Source organism: Macadamia integrifolia, chromosome 14 (genome assembly GCF_013358625.1).
Source record: "Macadamia integrifolia cultivar HAES 741 chromosome 14, SCU_Mint_v3, whole genome shotgun sequence".
Classification (NCBI taxonomy): Eukaryota; Viridiplantae; Streptophyta; class Magnoliopsida; order Proteales; family Proteaceae; genus Macadamia; species Macadamia integrifolia.
The window spans coordinates 7,845,026-7,863,604 of record NC_056570.1 but is presented as its reverse complement, the minus strand read 5'-3'; positions in this window follow the sequence as shown (position 1 = coordinate 7,863,604).

The following is an 18,579-nucleotide window of genomic DNA, read 5'->3' as shown; positions in this document are numbered from 1 at the left end:
TTCCCTGGATGGTAATGGATAGTGCAGTCATAGTCTTTTAGTAATTCCAACCATCTTCTTTGCCTCATATTCAGTTCTTTCTGAATGAAAAGATACTTAAGGCTCTTGTGGTCACTATAAATTTCATACTTTTCACCATATAAATAGTGATGCCAAATTTTCAATGCAAAAATGACTACTATCAATTCTAATTCATGAGTAGGATAATTCTTTTCATAATCTCCTAATTGCCTAGAAGCATATGCAATTATCCTACCTTTCTGCATCAACATACATCCTAAACCCTGTTTAGATGCATCACTATATACCACCAAACCTGATGTACCAATTAGAATAGTAAGAACTGGAGCCGTCACCAGTTGGATCTTCAGTTCCTGAAAACTACTTTCACATTCCTCCGTCCAATCAAATTTGACTCTTTTTCTAGTCACTATTTCTCTCTCAATTTCTGTAATACTGACCTTAAGTGAATTGCACGATCCCCTCTACTTTAGAATAGATCAAGATATCATCTATAAATACTATCACATACTGATCTAGCATGTCATAAAATACTTTGTTCATTAATCCCATAAAAGTTGCTGGTGCATTGGTCAATCCAAATGGCATAACCATAAATTCATAATGGCCATACCTTGTCCTGAAAGCTATCTTCTGTATTTCACTTTCCTTGATCTTCAACTGATGATATCCTAACCTCAAATCAATCTTAGAGAATGTACTAGCTCTTTGTAATTGATCAAACAAATCATCAATATGGGGGAGTGGATACTAGTTTTTGATTGTCAACTTGTTCAATTCTCGGTAATCAATACATATTCATAAACTCCTATCTTTCTTCTTCACAAACAAGACTGGTGCTCCCCAAGGTAATACATTGGGTCTAATAAAACCCTTCTTTACTAAATCTTGCAGTTATTTTTTCAATTCCTTCAATTCAGCAGGAACCATCCTATAGGGTGCCATTGACACTGGTGCTGCCCCAGGTATTAAGTCAATACAGAATTCAGCCTCCTTATCTAGGGGTACACTACATAAATCCTCTGGAAATACATCTAGAAATTCTTTTACTACTTCCAATTCTTCTAATGTTGTAGTCTTCCTTGTAGTATCTTGGACACATGCTAAGTACTCTTCACATCTTTCCACTAATAATTTATGTTATTGGATAACATAAATCAATATCTTCCTAGTTTCCTTTCTGTGTCCCTGAAATATAAATTCATCTCTATTCCTGGGTCTAAACAATATTCTCTTTTCAGTGTAGAACACACAAGCCCGGTATGCAGATAGCCAATCCATACCTAATATAACATCAAAGTCCTTCATATCTAGACAAATCAAATGGCCTATCATATCTCGCTCACATATCCAAATAATACAAGGTTCATACACATCCTCTAAGTCTACAATAAACCCAATAGGTGTACTAATCAACAACTGATAAACTACCTTTTTAGGTTTCATACCCAGCCTTGAAGCAAAATTAAAAGATACGAATGATTGAGATGCACAGGAATCAAATAATACATATGTTGCTATACTAGAAATAAGCACTGTACCTGTCACTACTACAGGTGCAACCTCGGCTTCCTCAACTATTAATACAAAGACTTTCCCAAATGCCAGTGACTTCTTAGTAGGTACAAAAGAAGAAAAAGCCACACTCTGTTCACCTGATTTCCTATGAGGACAAAACCTTACATAGTGCCCTGGCTATTGGCACACATAGCATCTCACAATAATAGGCTTAACAGTAGAAACTGCAAGCTGAAACTGTGCTGACTGTGACTGGGTAGAACCTTGACTAACCTCTCTCTATCTGGGTACTATAGCAGAAGATAAAGCTCTTCTTCCAAACCTTCCAAACGATCTCCCTATATTACCTGTCCTGGCTCTTCTTGCTGCTTAAATTTGATAACCTTTCCTCTGCTTATCTTCAATAGATTTGGCAATCTGAACCACATCAGCATAGTTCTAGGGCTGATATGATACTAACATAGTTCCAATACCAAAATCAAACCCTCTCAAATTTTCTTGCCTTTGCATTATCATTCTTCATATGTTCTGGCGTAAAATAATACAAAGCCTCGAATTGCTATTGATATTCCAACACTGACTTAGGCCCCTAAACCATAGCCATGAATTCTGACTCTTTTCTGTCTCTTACAATAATAGGGAAATAATTCCCATAAAACACTTTTACAAACTGACCCCAAGTGGGATGTGGATGCATGTCTAACAGTATAGATCTGATAGCTTTCCACCAGGCATAAGCTTTATTTTGCAACTGATAAGTAGCACACATAATCTTCTACTCATCACTGCAACCTAACACTGTCAATTCCTTTTTAACTCCTTCCACCCATTTTGAAGGTGCTAACGGGTCAGAACTCACACCATTAAAGTATGGAGGCCTATATTTCTAAAATTTCTCCATCAGCTTATTTGTGTCTGTTCATACTTACACTGTTGGTGGATTCTCTAAACCTTGTTGTCTTTCCTGTGTACTTATAACTGGCACTGCCTGAGTTGCTTGCTCACCTATAGTCTGTGGTCCTACTGAAATTCCTGGGTTAACCTGAGGTATAGAGAATGTGGGAACCGAAAGAAGTGGTGCCACTTGTGTAGGTGAAACTGGTATTCTCTTGACACACATTGTCGTGGCCAATTCCTCGATTACTCTGTTTTGTTACTGTTGTTGTTGCTACATATTTTGTTGTAAAGTTTGTTATAGCCCTTGCTGTATATCCTGGACCATATTGGTCACCACAGTGGTCACATCCTGAGCTACAAGTACTGGGGGTACAAAAGGTGACACAAATGCTGCTGTCGCAAGAGTAAGTGTAAGAACAAACTCATTTGTTCCCAATGCTAATTCACTTTCCATCTCATCACTCACAGACAACACAAGGTCAGCTATAGTAGTCGGCCAACCCATTTTCCGATGTCGTGGTCCTTGTTGGGGTTGAGCACATTTTGGAGGCATATTGGAAATTTTCCTGAGAATCATAGCATATCAACTCCCAATGCTCAACACATATATATTTTCAACAAGGATGAGTAATGCAGCAAATTTAGCATATACAAAATTTCTTAGATGTATTCAGAAGTAATCATCTATATCCTAATCATGATTCTATCACAAACACATGAAATTCACAGCAATTAGGCTTTCATCTTGAAGCCTTTATTTCTTTGCTTCCTATTGCACTGGATGATCCTAAAGTCTTGTGGGTTGTCAGACAACATTCCTAGAGTTTGCCTTGATACCACACCAACTATCACAGATTGCCCTAATTATGGCACAGGTATGCCAATGCTGGATACCTTACCACACCCAGTCAGCCTGTTTTCCCCAAGATCCTACTCTAAGATTGTCCACAACACAACATACATTATCTAATAATCAGAGTTGCAGTAGATAATATAAAGTGAAGTAATATTTTATATTCACCCAGTGCTTTTATGTGATACCTGAGACCATATGTACAATGATTCACAACATCATGTATAGTAATCCATATATTACAGTCATCCCATTATGACAAAATATTTACACAAAATGTCTCCCACCTATCTAAACTTCAAACCTAGATCATCAAAAATTCGTTTCCACAAATAATCATATGTACACAAAAGAATAATCAGATATATCAATCCTCAGAATTATTGTCCTCCATAAACACAATCATCACACTCGCAATTAGGTCCATGAATGAAATCATTTTCCTGAACACAAGTCAACTGATCCATGGCCATAACCTCATACTCTGAACTGGTAATTGGTAGGTGACTGCTCTCATCATCTATAGATTAAATTAAAGGGGGATGAGCACTGAAAATGCTCAGTGAGGGGTGGGATAGACAAACACAAGCAAACATATGCAATGTCTGCTCCACACAAAGAGATGATGCTCATGATGTCATTTATTAAACTATACAGATCCTTAGTCCATTACTAAGTCTCATCTCCTATGGATATAGTGTTACGCAACGTAGGTGGAATTCCTTACCCTGTACATTGGGCCTCAAGAATACAAGCTCGTTGCAGGCAAGAGCCAATCGGTCTTGGTCAAAATCTCGGTCCCCCGGCTACCACCTAAATAGTAACTCCAGGCATACAGTATGTTTTATCCTATCCACATCCATATCTGATATAGTTCATCTCACCACAAAAGTGCATTGCTGATCAGGTAGCCACATATGTCAGGATTAGTCTATACCTAACCCCCTACATATAATGGGTGTAGCACTTAGGATGGTGATACCTAGCCCAACATACTATATGATGCACAATGAATCACCTATTTCACACATATAATCATGGGCACTTGCACGTGTCCCATCTTACCTATCCTACCTAGAGTTCATCAAAATCAAAATATATGCACATCCACAATCAATAAATGCATGAACAACAATAAAAAGCACACCAAAAGAAAGAAGGTTGGGGGCACCCACACACACTGAAAATCTGAAATAATTAACTCCCTTTCTGGTACTGAACAAGCTCCCATAGTGCTATTTGGATTTCCTAAAATCAGAAATTTATACATACATGTATTAAAATCAGTTTGAATTCATTCTTCCCTAATAGGGTCATTTATTATCTCCCCTATAGGTCCTATAAGTCCCTTTTTAAGCCTACAAATCACTGTTAAATACTGAGAGCAAACTGGTCTCTGGAAGCCTAACTGATTGGAGACTCTGGGACCAACTGGCCGGCTTGTGGTCTCCCACCGGTTGTCCTTTTCTATAGAATTTCAATTCTGCCAATATTCTACAGAATTTCACCTCTATTTTTGTCCATACTCCTCTATTTAAGGACTTCATTCACATCACAATAGTATAATTTCTTGATTCAAGCCTTCTACAAGTTCATTCACAATTTCCATTTTTAACTTCTCAATTTATACATGGAATACAGTAGAATTTTCAGATTTCCTCAAATCAAACCACATTCTCATGCAAGATCATGAATTAAGGTGGAATTTCAATATCTAGCCTCTAATTTGATGATCAAACCCCAAATTAGAGATACATGCATATAATCCATCCTCAATTGCACCTTGCATGTAACTCTCAGACCTTAGAACAGTAAATTCAAAGTGGGATTTCACCTTAATTACAAGTGATTTTCTGTTTTAAAATTTTTAAGTGAGAATCCTTAAGTTTCAGTCCCATTCGGCCTTCATGCATGTTACCCATTTCAGTTTTTAAGGCCCCTTTCAATTTATTTCATCAAAGAACAATAAATCCAACACTGCTTATTCATATACTTGCTGAATTTTTCAAATTTCTACTTCATCCTCTTATTTCAGCCAAATCGGCCCAATCCATCTTCCAATTTCTGAAATTTTTCTCACATTTTAGGTTCATTCAAGTTAGATCCCTTACCTGTTAGCTGATTCCTCCAATTGCTACCTTAGATAATTGAGTCCCCTCTTGATTTCCTCCTCTTCTCTCTTCTTCTTCTTCTTCTTCTTCTTCTTCTTCTTCTTCTTCTTCTTCTTCTTCTTCTTTCTCTTCTCTTTCTCTTGCTATCCAAGTGAGAAAAATGAGCACTAAGGTCGATGGTGGTCTATTTATAACCCCACTCCCTTAGTGAAATGAGACTTATGATTTAAAGTTTAAGTATGTAATTAAATATATATATATATATATATGTGTGTGTGTGTGTGTATTATATGTGATATTATGTAAGTAACATATATATATATATATATATATATTATTTTATTTATTTTATCATGAAAGACCCAAAGAAGGTAGGCCCCTATGATAAATTATGACTGTGGGACCCACAATAGTCATAATGACCATTCTTCCCAGCTGATAGGCCGACCTGTCCTGTCCGGGACTCTCTAGCCGGTTGAGCTAGACTTATTCTCCCTTGAATCCGCTTAATTCCTTATCAACTCCAACCTCTATTAAAGGTAAATGTCTACTTGTTGGTCTACTTTTCTTGCTGACTGTTCCAACATTGTTGGCAGAATGAACTGGTATAGGTTGGATCATTCTTGCCTTCTTGGCATTCTATTGCTGCCAACCAAGCTAATTTTGACCTTTCCTACCTGGTACCTGTGCTTGTTCACAATTAATATAAAGAGGTGAGATTAGGGTGTTACATCAAGAGCTTGGTGATATGACTTTGTTGACTGCCGGTGACCAAAATATCATCAACATAAGTAGTCAAGTTTTCTTGATGATAAATAAAGAGAGAGGGATCCGTTTGAGATGCTTTAAACCCATGTTGGACCAAAAAAGTGGATAGATGATGGAACCATACCCTAGGGGCTTGTTTCAGCCCATATAAGGATTGATGTAGTTTGCACACATGATGGGAGTGATTTGCATCCTCAAAACCCTGTGATTGGGTCATATAAACATCCTCTTCTAAAACGCCTTGCAAAAACGCATTGTGTACGTCCAATTGAAGAATGGACCAACCTTGAGATATGGCTAATGAAAGAATGGTTAGAATGGTAGTGGCCTTGATGATGGGCCTTATATCGTTCCAAGGAACCATTAGCCTTTCTTTTGATCTTGTAGGCCCATATGCACCCTACTAGGTTCATATGATCACGTCAGGGAACCAACGACCAAGTGTCATTGCGTAGAAGCGCATTTAACTCATTTTCCATAGTAGACCGCCATTCAGGGATATTGGTAGCTTGCAAAAAACAAGTTGGTTCAGTGGATGGTGGCAACATAGTGGTGGTATGGGTTTGGGAGGACGTCAAGGATGTAGAACAATTGGGTGGGTGGAGGTTAAGGATTGTGTGGGTGAAGGAAGTAGGGAGTTGGGGCCGATGGAGGGTTAGCTGTTAAGGTCTTAAAGAGGTTGAGTTTTAGCTTGAGGAGGGGGAAGGGAGGAGGCAAGGGTGAGGCAGGTGGGGATGGGGATGCCTGTTGGGTGAGGGGGTGGTTAGAGGAGAGAGTGGAGGAGTTTGAGGAGGGAGATGGTGTGGGCGTATTAGATGTTGGGGAGTTGTGAGTATGGGGGAAGGTGGGGAAATGGACACAGGGGCTGAACCCCACACCTGATTTGGTCTCATCAAGCCTAAAGTAGCGGGTAATGTAAAAACGATGGGTTGAAATATCCATACAACGATAAACCTTATGGGAGAGAATATATCCTAAGAAAACACATGGACCGGACCGAAAATCTATTTTTTCCGATTGTATGGACGCAAAAATGGGAAACATAAACACCTAAAAATACAAAGAAAAGTGTAATTTGGTGTTTTATAAAAAACTAGCTGATATGGAGAGACTCCTTTACTGACAGGAGATGGCATCCTATTGATAAGATACACCGTTGTTTCAAATGCAAAGTGCCAATAATGTTGAGGGACTTTACTATAAGCCATGAGGGTGAGGCCAATTTTCACTATATGGTAATGGTATAGCTCAACAAAGCCTTGTTTCTCTTGAGTGCAGGGACATGCCAGACGATGTTGAATGCTAAGGTGGGAAAAAATTGGGGAAGAGTGCGATACTCTCAATCCTAGTTCGTTTGAACAAATTTTATTTTTCTTTCAAAATAACATTCAATGGAGGCCTGGAATTGTTGAAAAAATGAAAAAACATACAATTTTTTAACTAGTGGGTAATACCAAATATGCTTAGTTGTATCATCAAGAAAAAGTAAGAAATAACGATGTCCTACTAGAGAAGGGAGAGGTGTGGGACCCCAAACATCACTAAAAAGAACATCCAAGGGAAATGCACTACAAGAAGGGGAGGAGGTAAAGAAAGTCTACTGGCCTTGCCCAATTGGCAGGCCAAACATAATGATCCTAATTTATTTAAAAAAAAAATGTAATTATTTTGATTGATCATCTTATGTAGAATACGGTCATTGGGATGGCCAAGTCGATGGTGCCACCCATCATAGGATGTCCTCTAAGCAATATTGGCAAACGTATTTGGAACAGTGGCTATAGAGAACGTGTAAAGGCCATCTTTACTCGGACCGGTATAAAGAGAAGGTTTGGTTTGCTGATCATTTACAACAAAAAAGACAGGTGAAATTCAAAGAATACATCATTATCAGTGCAAAAATTTTGGACAGAAAGTAAAGACTTAGTTATTGTAGGTACATGTAGCACATTAAAGAATTGAAAGGAGCGAGAGGGAGAAGCGAGAACTACTTTACCAGTGTTAGAGATGATGACACCCTTACCATTACCAACATGTACCAGTGTTAGAGATGATGACACCCTTACCATTACCAACATGTAGGTTATCCAGACCAGAGTATGGATTATAGGAGGAGAGGGAGTGCAGATTTGGTGTCACATGGTGGGATGCTCCAGTGTCTGGAACCATGTGTAGGTTGTAGGGGTAGGGGTGGGGGTGGGTAGGGGACAACGTGATAGGAAAATGGGGGTAGTTGTTAGGATGGACATGATGGTTGGCATGAGGTGGAGTGGGGTATGATGTTTGGTGTGGCTGTTGGTGGCAGTAACAAGTTGTAGCAGTATGCTTGGTGCACTGGCAAATGACATAATAGAGATGTCCATTCCGACCACACCCACGACCACACCCCCTTCCACCACAACCAAGGAAGGAGCCACGATTAGGGGAGGATCGTGGTGGGTCATAAGTGTTATTTTGGCTAGGCTTGGGTTGGACAGTGTGAGCAGCAAAGGAGTCCATAGTTGAAGAAACTTCAGTTAACTTATTTAGAGATGTTCCATGAAGAAATTCATGGCTGAGAAAAATGGCATGAAGTTCCGTGTAGGACAGTTGCTCTGTATGGCATAACAGTGAGGGGATAATATCACGATACTCTGATCTGAGAGTACAAAAAATATAAATATTGAAATCCTCCATTGGGAGGGATTTTCCTACAACAGAAAGTTTATCAGAAATCATCTTAGCACAGTGAAGAAAGGTAGAAATGGATTCATCCGGTTTATGAACCAGATCTTGTAAAGCAAGGTGTAGGGAGAGCACTCTAGTGATGAAGGGGGAAGCAAATGTAGTTGTGAGTGTTTCTCAAATCTCACGGCTAGTAGTCTTCCCAACAATTAGTGGAAATACCTCTTCACTTAGTGATGTAATAAATAAGCTCATGAGAGAGTTATCCTGGCGACACCATTGAATGGTAGCAATAGGATCGAATGGGAATTGAATGGTTCCACCTAGGTAGCCAAAGAGGTTTTATCCCTTAAGGAAGGGTGTTATTTCTATCTTCCAAAATAAAAAAGATTTGGGCTCAAGCTTAATGGAGAGAAAGTGATGAGATGGCATGTGGGAGAGGGCGATGATGTTGGTGGGAACAGGAGTAGTGGGGAGAGGGGCGGTGGGTATGGTTGTATTATTATTGAGAAGAGTAGGGTTTTCATTAGTTGGGGATTGGGGAGGGGCGAGTATAGCTGCCATTGTAGGTTGGTGAAGAGATTCATGTAATGAGAAGAGTACCAACAACAAGAAGAGGGATCCTTTCATGATGGCTCCTTGGAGCCTAAAAAGAACAAAAAAAAAAAAAAAAAAAAAATATGTCCTTGGTTCAGGCGTGCTTGGCTCTTGATACCATACTAGAACAAATGAATAGTGAAGTAACGCCTTGAGTCTTTCATTGATGTGAGTCCTATTTATATACAAGAAGATACTATCTTAGGTGGATTACAGAATATGCACATACCATCTACAGATTACAATACCATATACTATGATTTACAATGGTAGAAGATCCATACTTGTCATATTGTATGGAGTGTAGATATGATAGATAATTGCGCATATCCACACTTGCCATGTATAAGGATTGTGATGATATGCATGGTTGTATCCTTGATTACAGCCACGACACTTGCCATGTACATGGAGAGTGAAATACGGTAGATGGTTGTATCCTTGGAATATAGGATAACTGTCACCACACTTGCTATGTATATGGAGAGTGAAATATAGTGTATGGCGGTATCCTTGGAATACAGGATAATTGATATGGAGTTTCCTAATTTGGGGAAACCAATCCATATTGGTTGATGGGGCCGATGAGAGCATGTACCTGGGATCAACAAGGGTGAGATTTTCACATTTCACTAGGGCGGGATCATCATTTCACCCCCTCTATGTCTGGCATAGTGCCACGCAACTTGGGAGGGATCTTTTTCTTGTAATTAAATTATAGGATTGAGTTCCCAGTTCCACTATGTAGCGCACGCTAGGACCTTCGTATGTCTATCTCTCTCCTTATACGATAGGGGTTAGATATGTTGTTTGAGATTTAAAATGTAACCGCAAGCGTACGAATCAGTGTAGCTACGGGTCGAACACAGGGAGAACAACCACTTTATTTTTTTATTTCTTTTAATAATGCGAAAGTGAATCGATTAATGGTTGTGATCTAATTCTAATTACCGTCCTAAACATATGTATCTAAAATAACGTCCTAACCATTCGTCATCTAAGAATTTAAAGACGCAAGCCACGCAATTAAAATTAAATAAATAAATAACTGAAAATAAACAACCCACGCAATTAAAAAAAAATAATAAAGGAAAAAAATACTGAAATAAAAATAAAGTAAAAGAAAGGGGATAAAGCTAGAGAGAGACTCACAAGTAGGTTTCTCTACTTAGCCCGAGGGATGCATCATAATATGAGCTTCCCTACTTGACCAGAGAGTCACTCTTACAAGGGTTACTCTACTTGGCTTTAGGGAAAGGGAGACAATTAAAATAAAAGCAATAAATTGATGGTTCTATGGCTAGGAGGGGCAAAGCCAACACATACACTAGCCATGAACCTTGGGGGAAAGGGATAGCAATAATGTAATGACTGAAATTAAAATCCTAAATTAAGAAAGAAAGGGTAGTCAGAAGAGGGAATGAGAGGGGGGAGAGAAGACTACTGAAGGAGCCTACTTACTTGAACTTCAACCCTTGAACTGAACACTTGATCGATTTGAGATACTACCAGTATTAAAAATCAGATCTGAAATAAACCAAATCTGAAATTTCTAGTACTAGAGAAAACAAATCTTGAAAAAAAATTGCTCCACGGCTCGTGATCTTGTCACCTAGATCTAAGCCTAGAACTATAACTTAAAAAATTACAACTCAATTGCATAAATCATAAACATGAAAGGGCTGAATAAAAATAAAATAGTGCTTGCATTAATTGAAATAAAAAATAAAAAAAAAGCTATTACAAAAGTGACTAAAGAAAAGATAAAGAAGAACTAAAACTAAAGAGAGAGCAACTAAAAAAAATTAGAAGAATAATGAATTTTCTCTCCTCCTCTAACATGAGTTGTATTTATAGGGAATGAGGAGGTAGGGTAACAAATTTATTTTTCCTAAAAGGGAGAAACCCACAATTGATTGTGAGATCTTTTGAGACCAAAAGTGCTAAGGTGAAGGAGAGAGAAGAGAGAAATAAACTTTGAGAAATTTCCTATAATTTTTTTGCTTATTTTCTTTCCTTTTTTTTTCTAATTTATTTCTCTTCTTTTTTCTCCCTCCAAGGGAGGATTTTCTTCTTGCTTTGTGTGATTTGGACAATATTTTGGTGATGATATGGAGGAGAGAGAAGATTTGGACAATCTCTATTTCTCCCTTTTTTTTTTCTTTTCTTCTTAGGAACCCTTCCACGATTTTCCTTGCTTCTAATTTGATGTGGAAATCCCCTCCATGCCCTTAGTGCTTTAGGTGAGTGAAAAGCAAGAAATCTTCAACAAAATTCTCTAAAAAAAACAACCATGAGATTCGAACTTGAGACCTCTTGGTGAGCAAGGGAGTTTTGTATATCATAGCTCACCAACTACGCTAGGTAGTTGTCGTTACCAAAAATAAATCTTCAATCACTTAAGGATGTGGTCCATCGATCCTTGTTGGCAATTGAAATATTCCTTGTATCTCTGGGACAACTGCAAATGGGTTGGTTCTGCATCTCAGTTCAGTTCTAATCCATTATTCTTTTTCTGGCCCAAAAAGAATAATCATTTGTACGGGTGACCAAACGAATGTGTACTTTTAATTGAACACGTCCATCTTGCTCAGAATTTCATCCTTTTCGCAACCATGAAAAGAAATAGGACCTCTTTACGTGTAAAATTGAAGATATAGCGCCCGATAGTCCGTAAGGCCTTGAAAATATAAAACCTGCAAAAAGAGAGTAAAACTCAAGGTATCACCATTCTAAATATGTAAAATGCATGTTTTACTACCCTAGATTTCACACATAAATGTGCTCATCATATATCATTTCACATGAGGGAGGAGAGTGTTAGATATAAGGAGGCATTAGCATACGATACGCAGCCTGGCAATGTTCTTTCTTCCCCCCCCCCCTTCCTTTTTTTCCATGTTATTATATATAGCATTAATGAGTTATGATTATCCTTAGGTTTGCACTTAGAAATATTCATGACTACAGGCTGAATTGGGCATTCCGTTCATGTGATCATCACACTTATATCTGGGATGATGATTCCAAGATACAAGTTAGTGTAAATATGTGTACATTGGTCTGAATCGCTTAAAAAAAACTTAAATGGAATATTATCGGATGTTTAAGCAACAAGATTCTCATAGGTAGCTTACGGTTGATTCCCTAACTTTAGAGGTCATCATCATAGAGGATTGGTTTCCTAATTTTATGCACCAACTTATGTATCCAACTAACACTATACCCCTTTACTTAAAATGAAATAAAACCCTAAAGAGCCTTAAAGGCCTGTTTGGTTACAACCATAAAATACCCTAAAACACATTATTACAACACTTCCCCTCAAGTTGGTGCATTGATATCACATATGCCTAACTTACACAAGAATGATAAACTTTACTACTAAGTCTCTTTGTAAGAATATATGCTAATTGATTTTCACTTCTCACAAAGTGATGCAAATGAGTCTTTACTCCAACTTCTCGATAAAATGCCTGTCAATCTTTATATGTTTAGTACGATCATGTTGGACTGAGTTATGTACAATGTTTATGGCTGACTTACTGCACAATATGACAACATCGATAATTGAATAGACATATCTAGGTCTTGAAGAAGACCTTAAAGACAAAGCAATTCACAAATATTATGCCCTATTGCCTTGAACTTAACTTCTGCATTAGACATGGCCACAACTATCTGCTTCTTACTATGCCATATAATTAGATTATGGCCAATAAATGTACAGTAGCCACTAGTGGAACGACAATCATCTGGAGAACCTGCCCAATCGGCATTAGTATACGCCTCAACCCTCATGTGATCAGAAGGGGAGAATAAGATAACATCCCTAAAGCCGACTTAAAGTAACAAAGCATACGAAACATAACTTCCATATGAGAGGATTAAGGATCATGCATATACTAACTTATAAGGCTAATTGCATGAGCTATGTTTGGTCGAGTGTGAGATAAATAGATCTTCCAACTGGCCTCTAATATTGAACCCTGTCAACTGGTTCACCTTCCTTGCTTTTGAGATGGGAGTTTGCCTCAGGAGGTGTATCTAAAGGTATAATAACATGCCAATCTCAGAGAGAAGGTACAAGGTATATTACCATTGAAAAAGAACAATACCTTGGTAAACTGTGCCATCTCAATCCTAAGAAAGCACTTTAGTTTCCTAGGGTCTTTAATCTCAAATTCCTTACCAAGATAGGCTTTGAGCTTAGACATTTCAACTGTATTATTACCAGTAACAACAATGCCATTCACATAAACAATTAAGATAGTGACTGGGTCACCTACCCTTTTAGTGAATAGAGTGTGATCAGTGTTATCCTAAGTGAATTCAACTACTACCATGGTCTAGTGAACTGACCAACCCATGCCCTAGGAGATTGCTTCAATCCGTATAGAGCTCTTTTCAGTTTCCACACCTAGTTAATTTTCAGACTCTAGTATCCTGGTGAAACATCTATACACTTCCTCTATCAATTCATCATAAAGAAATGTATTCTTAATGTTCAGTTGTTGTAGCTCCCAACTAGGTTCACTGAACAGGAGATAAACTCTGACTACGTTTAATTTAGCAAAAAAGGAAAAAATCTCCTAGTAGTAGATCCCATATGTCTGAGTGAAACCCTTGCCAACCAACCTTACTCTGTATCTACCTACAGTTCCATCAAGAATTTATTTAACTATAGACACACATTTGCAACCTAATGGTCGCTTCTGTATTGGGAGAGTAACTAACTCCCATACTTTTGTTAAGAGCTCACATCTCCACATTCATTGCATCCTTCCATTTAGGTCTACAATTGTCTCCTGTTAGGTCTAAGGAATGGAAACAGAAGACAAAGAAGACACAAAAGTATGATAAGAGGGAGATAGAGCATTGTAGGACACAACATTTGAGATTGGGTGTTGAATACAAGTCCTACTTCCTTTTCTATAGGCAATGAACATCAAGAGATTGATCAAAAGTAAGGGAACATGATATACTTGGGAGAGTAGACTTAGGATCAGAGGGCATCTGTGGAGTAGTAATAGTGTGAGTGATATTGTCAGTTCTCCTTCCTTACGAGAAAACACTTGTAACTTCTTTTAAACCAATGGCTCCCTTGTATGGGATTTTCTTGGGTCCCAATCACACCAGTGTCCTTTTCTCCTTTATGCTCTTAATTCATAGTCACACCAGTGTCATCATTTCCTCCCTCATCTATTAGAAGGAGTGGACGGCCATCAAAATAAGGAATTAAGGGAATCTCTTCACTTCTAGAAGACTCCCCCTGAAGAGGTGAATAGTATGTCTTAGTCTCGTGGAAGATCACATCCCTGGAAACAAATAATCACCTGGAAGGAGGGCGATAAAACATGTAGCCCTTCTGAGTAGGAGGCCCTATAAAAATGCACTTAAGAGCCCCAGGTTCGAGCTTGCCATGAACATAATGATTCTGACCAAAGTAGATTGAGCCAAACACCTTAGAAGGAACAAAAAACCTACATCAACCACAAAATATCTCCAAAGGACATCAGAACCCCAGCATGTATGATGAAATCCTATTTATAAGGTAGGCAATGATGAGGAAGGACTACCTCTCTCCAATATGGGGCAAGAGAATGCATTTTAAATCTAAGGGAACATGAAAATCTCCAACAAGCGTTGTTCTTATGCTCTGCAACCCCATTATGTTTTATGGTAACCACATAAATCGTCTGATGGTTGATCATATGGACCATAATGTATGAATGAAAGGAATCCTCTATGTACTCCCTGCCATTCTTAGTCCTCAAGATCTTAACAGTAGCATCATATTGAGTTCAAACCATGCAGTGGAATTCCTTGAAGCATTTAAACACCCTGCTCTTACAAAACAATAAATAGATCCAAGTAAGATGAGTATAGAAATCTATAAATTTAACAAAACATCTATACTCAGAAACAGATACAAGATGGGCAAGGCCGTAAACATCTTATCAAAATTAGGATAAACATTCCGAGTTTGTTTAATAAAAAAACATATACATCATAGGTAAACTGGTTCTGAGTACATTGTTTAACTAAAGTAGGAAATAGTCTAGATAACATTTCCTATGAGGGTGTCCTAAACAACAATGCCAACTATGGAGCTCTAATAGGGCTAACTCTAAAGTTGTATAAAGAGCTTGTTCAGATCCACTATTGAGGTAATAAAGACCACCACTCATTTTACCACTGCCAATCGTTGCCCCCATCACAAGTGAGTGGGAAGGAAGGTGGCTTTAAAGTTCAGATCCTTAGTAATACTACCAATTGACAACAAATTTATAGAAAACTGAGAAACATATAAAATAGAGGAAAGGGACAATAAGGGTAAGCACTTAATGGAAACCATCCCAGCAATAGGAGATAAAGAGCAATAAAAAAAAAAAACTTGAACCTTGTTTGCATGAGCATTGGACATTATGTAGAAAAAAAATTGGGTAACTCGATCATATGATTGGTAGTGCTAGAGTCAATTATCCAGTTCTGAGGAGCAACTGATGCACAATGACCAACAAAGGCAGTACCCAACAGAGCAAATGGGAGGCAAAGATAGTGAACAGAGCGTGATTAGTGTTACCCTAAGTGAAATCAACCACTTCCATGGTCTTGTGAAACCGACCAAACTACGCCCTAGTAGATTGCTTCAATTCATATAGAGCTCTTTTCAGTTTGCACACCTTGTTGGGTTTTCGGACTCTAGTATCCTGCTGGAACATCCATATACACTTTTCTCTATCAATTCATCATGAAGAAAGGCATTATTGACGTCTTTTTGTTATAGCTCCCAACCAAGGTTCACTACATAGGGGATATTAACTTTGGCTATGTTCAATTTAATAATAAAGATAAAAGTCTCATGGTAGTCGATCTCATATGTCTGAGTGAAATCATTGACAACCCATCTTGCTTCGTACTTGTCTACAGTACTATCAACATTTTTTTTTTAATTGTAGACACATATTTGTAGCCTAATGGTCACTTCTGTAGTGGGAAAATAACTAAGTCCCATACCATTTTTGTGAAGAGCCCTCATCTCCTTATTCATTGCATCCTTCTATCTAGGCTTACAATTGTCTCATGCTAAGTCTAAGGAATGGAAACAAAAGACAGAACGCACAAAAGCACGTTAAGAGGGAGATAGAGAATTATAAGACACAACATTTGAGATAAAGTCTTAAGTGCAAGTCCTACTTCCTTTTCTACGGGTAATGAACACCAAGAGATTGATCAAAAGTAAGGGAAAAAGATACACTGGAAGAATAGATTCAGGAATAAAGGGCAGCTATGGAGTAGTAGTAGTGTGAGTGAAACTGTCAGTTTTATTTTTTACGAGGAAACACCTGTAACTTCTGTTAAACTAGTGGCTCCCCTGTATGGGATTCTCTTGACTCCCAATCACACCATTGTCATTTTCTCCCTCATGCTCTTGAGTCAGAGTAACACTAGTATCATCATTTCCTGCCTCATCTATTAGGAGTGAAGGACAATCAAATGAAGGAATCAAGATAACCTCTTCACCTCTAGAAGACTCCCCCTGAGGAGGTGAGCAATATGTCTTAGTCTCACAAAAGGTCACATCCATAGAAACAAATAATCACCTGGAAGGAGGGTGATAACACATGTAGCTCTTCTGAATAGTAGGTGTTATAAAAATGCACCTAAGACCCCAAGTTCGAGCTTCCCATGAACATGATGATTCCGAACAGCAGACTGAGCCAAACTCCTTAAGAGGAACAACAAAGTTGCGTGAACTACAAAGTACCTCCATAGGATATCTGAACCCCAGCTTGCATGATGGAATCTTATTTATAAGGTAAATGTATTATTTATGGGCAGGAAAATGCATTTCAGACATAAAGGAACATATGTAGGGACTACCCCACTTCAATGTGGGGCAGGAAAATGCATTTCAAACATAAGGGAACATGAAACCTCTAACAATTGTTGTTCTTATGCTCTACAACCCCATTTTGTTTTGGTGTAACCACATAACTTGTCTGATGGATGATCACATGGACCATAAGGAATGAATGAAACGAACCCTCCATATACTCCCTGCCATTGTTAGTCCTCATGATCTTGACTTTAGTAGCATATTGAGTTTGAACCATGTAGTGGAATTATTTGAAGCATTTAAAAACCTCACTTTTATGATGCACAAATAGATCTAAGTAAGAAGAGTATAAAAATCTGTAAATTTAACAAACCATCTACATCCAGAAATAGATACATAGTGGGAAAGGCCCTAAACATCTTATTAGAAATAGGATAAACATTTCGAGTTTGTTTAATAAAAACACATGCATCACAATTAAAGTGGTTCTGAGTACATTGTTTCACCAATAAAGTAGGAAATAATCTAGATAACTTTCCCTATGGGGGTATCCTAAACGACAATGCCAACTATAGAGCTCTGATAGGGCTAACTCTAAATCTGTATGATGAGCTTGTGTAGATCCACTGTGGAGGCAATAGAGATTACCACTCATTCTACCACTACCAATCGTTAGCGCCATCACTAATGAGTGAGGAAAAAATTTTATTTTCTTGTGTTTTTAGCAAGAATTTTTTTTTTCCAGCAGAAGAAAACTTCACCATTCCTGATGTGAATTTTGAAATTCAAAAATAAATAAATAAATAAATAAAACCTTCTCTTAGTTCATGACATAAAAAAACACAATGAGAATTTCTCAAACTAAGAAAATAGTACAATTTTTGTACCTTTTTTTTTCTTCTCTTGGCTACCAAACACAGCCTAATTGATCAAAATAAATAAATAAAAGGGAGAGAAACCCCTTAGAAGGAAAAGAGAGAGAGAGAGAGAGAAGGCAAGAGTGTCACAAGAAGAAAGAGATAAAAAAAAAAAAAAAAAAAAAAAAAGAGATGTACGAGAGGGAGGAGGTGGTGGAGGGCTTACGTGATGGTGGTAGAAGACATGGGAGGTGCAAGGAAGGGACAGGGTGGTGGTCGAGCGAAGGAAGGAGGGCGAGGGTAGTGGAGTTTAGAGAAGAAGAGGGAGGGGTTTTGGTCTCTCACATGCTCTGATACTATATTGATTTTGGGGGAGGGGTCCAACTTGATACAAGTCATTTCTATTAATAATGAAATAAAACCCTAAAAAGACTTAAAAGGTCATTTGGT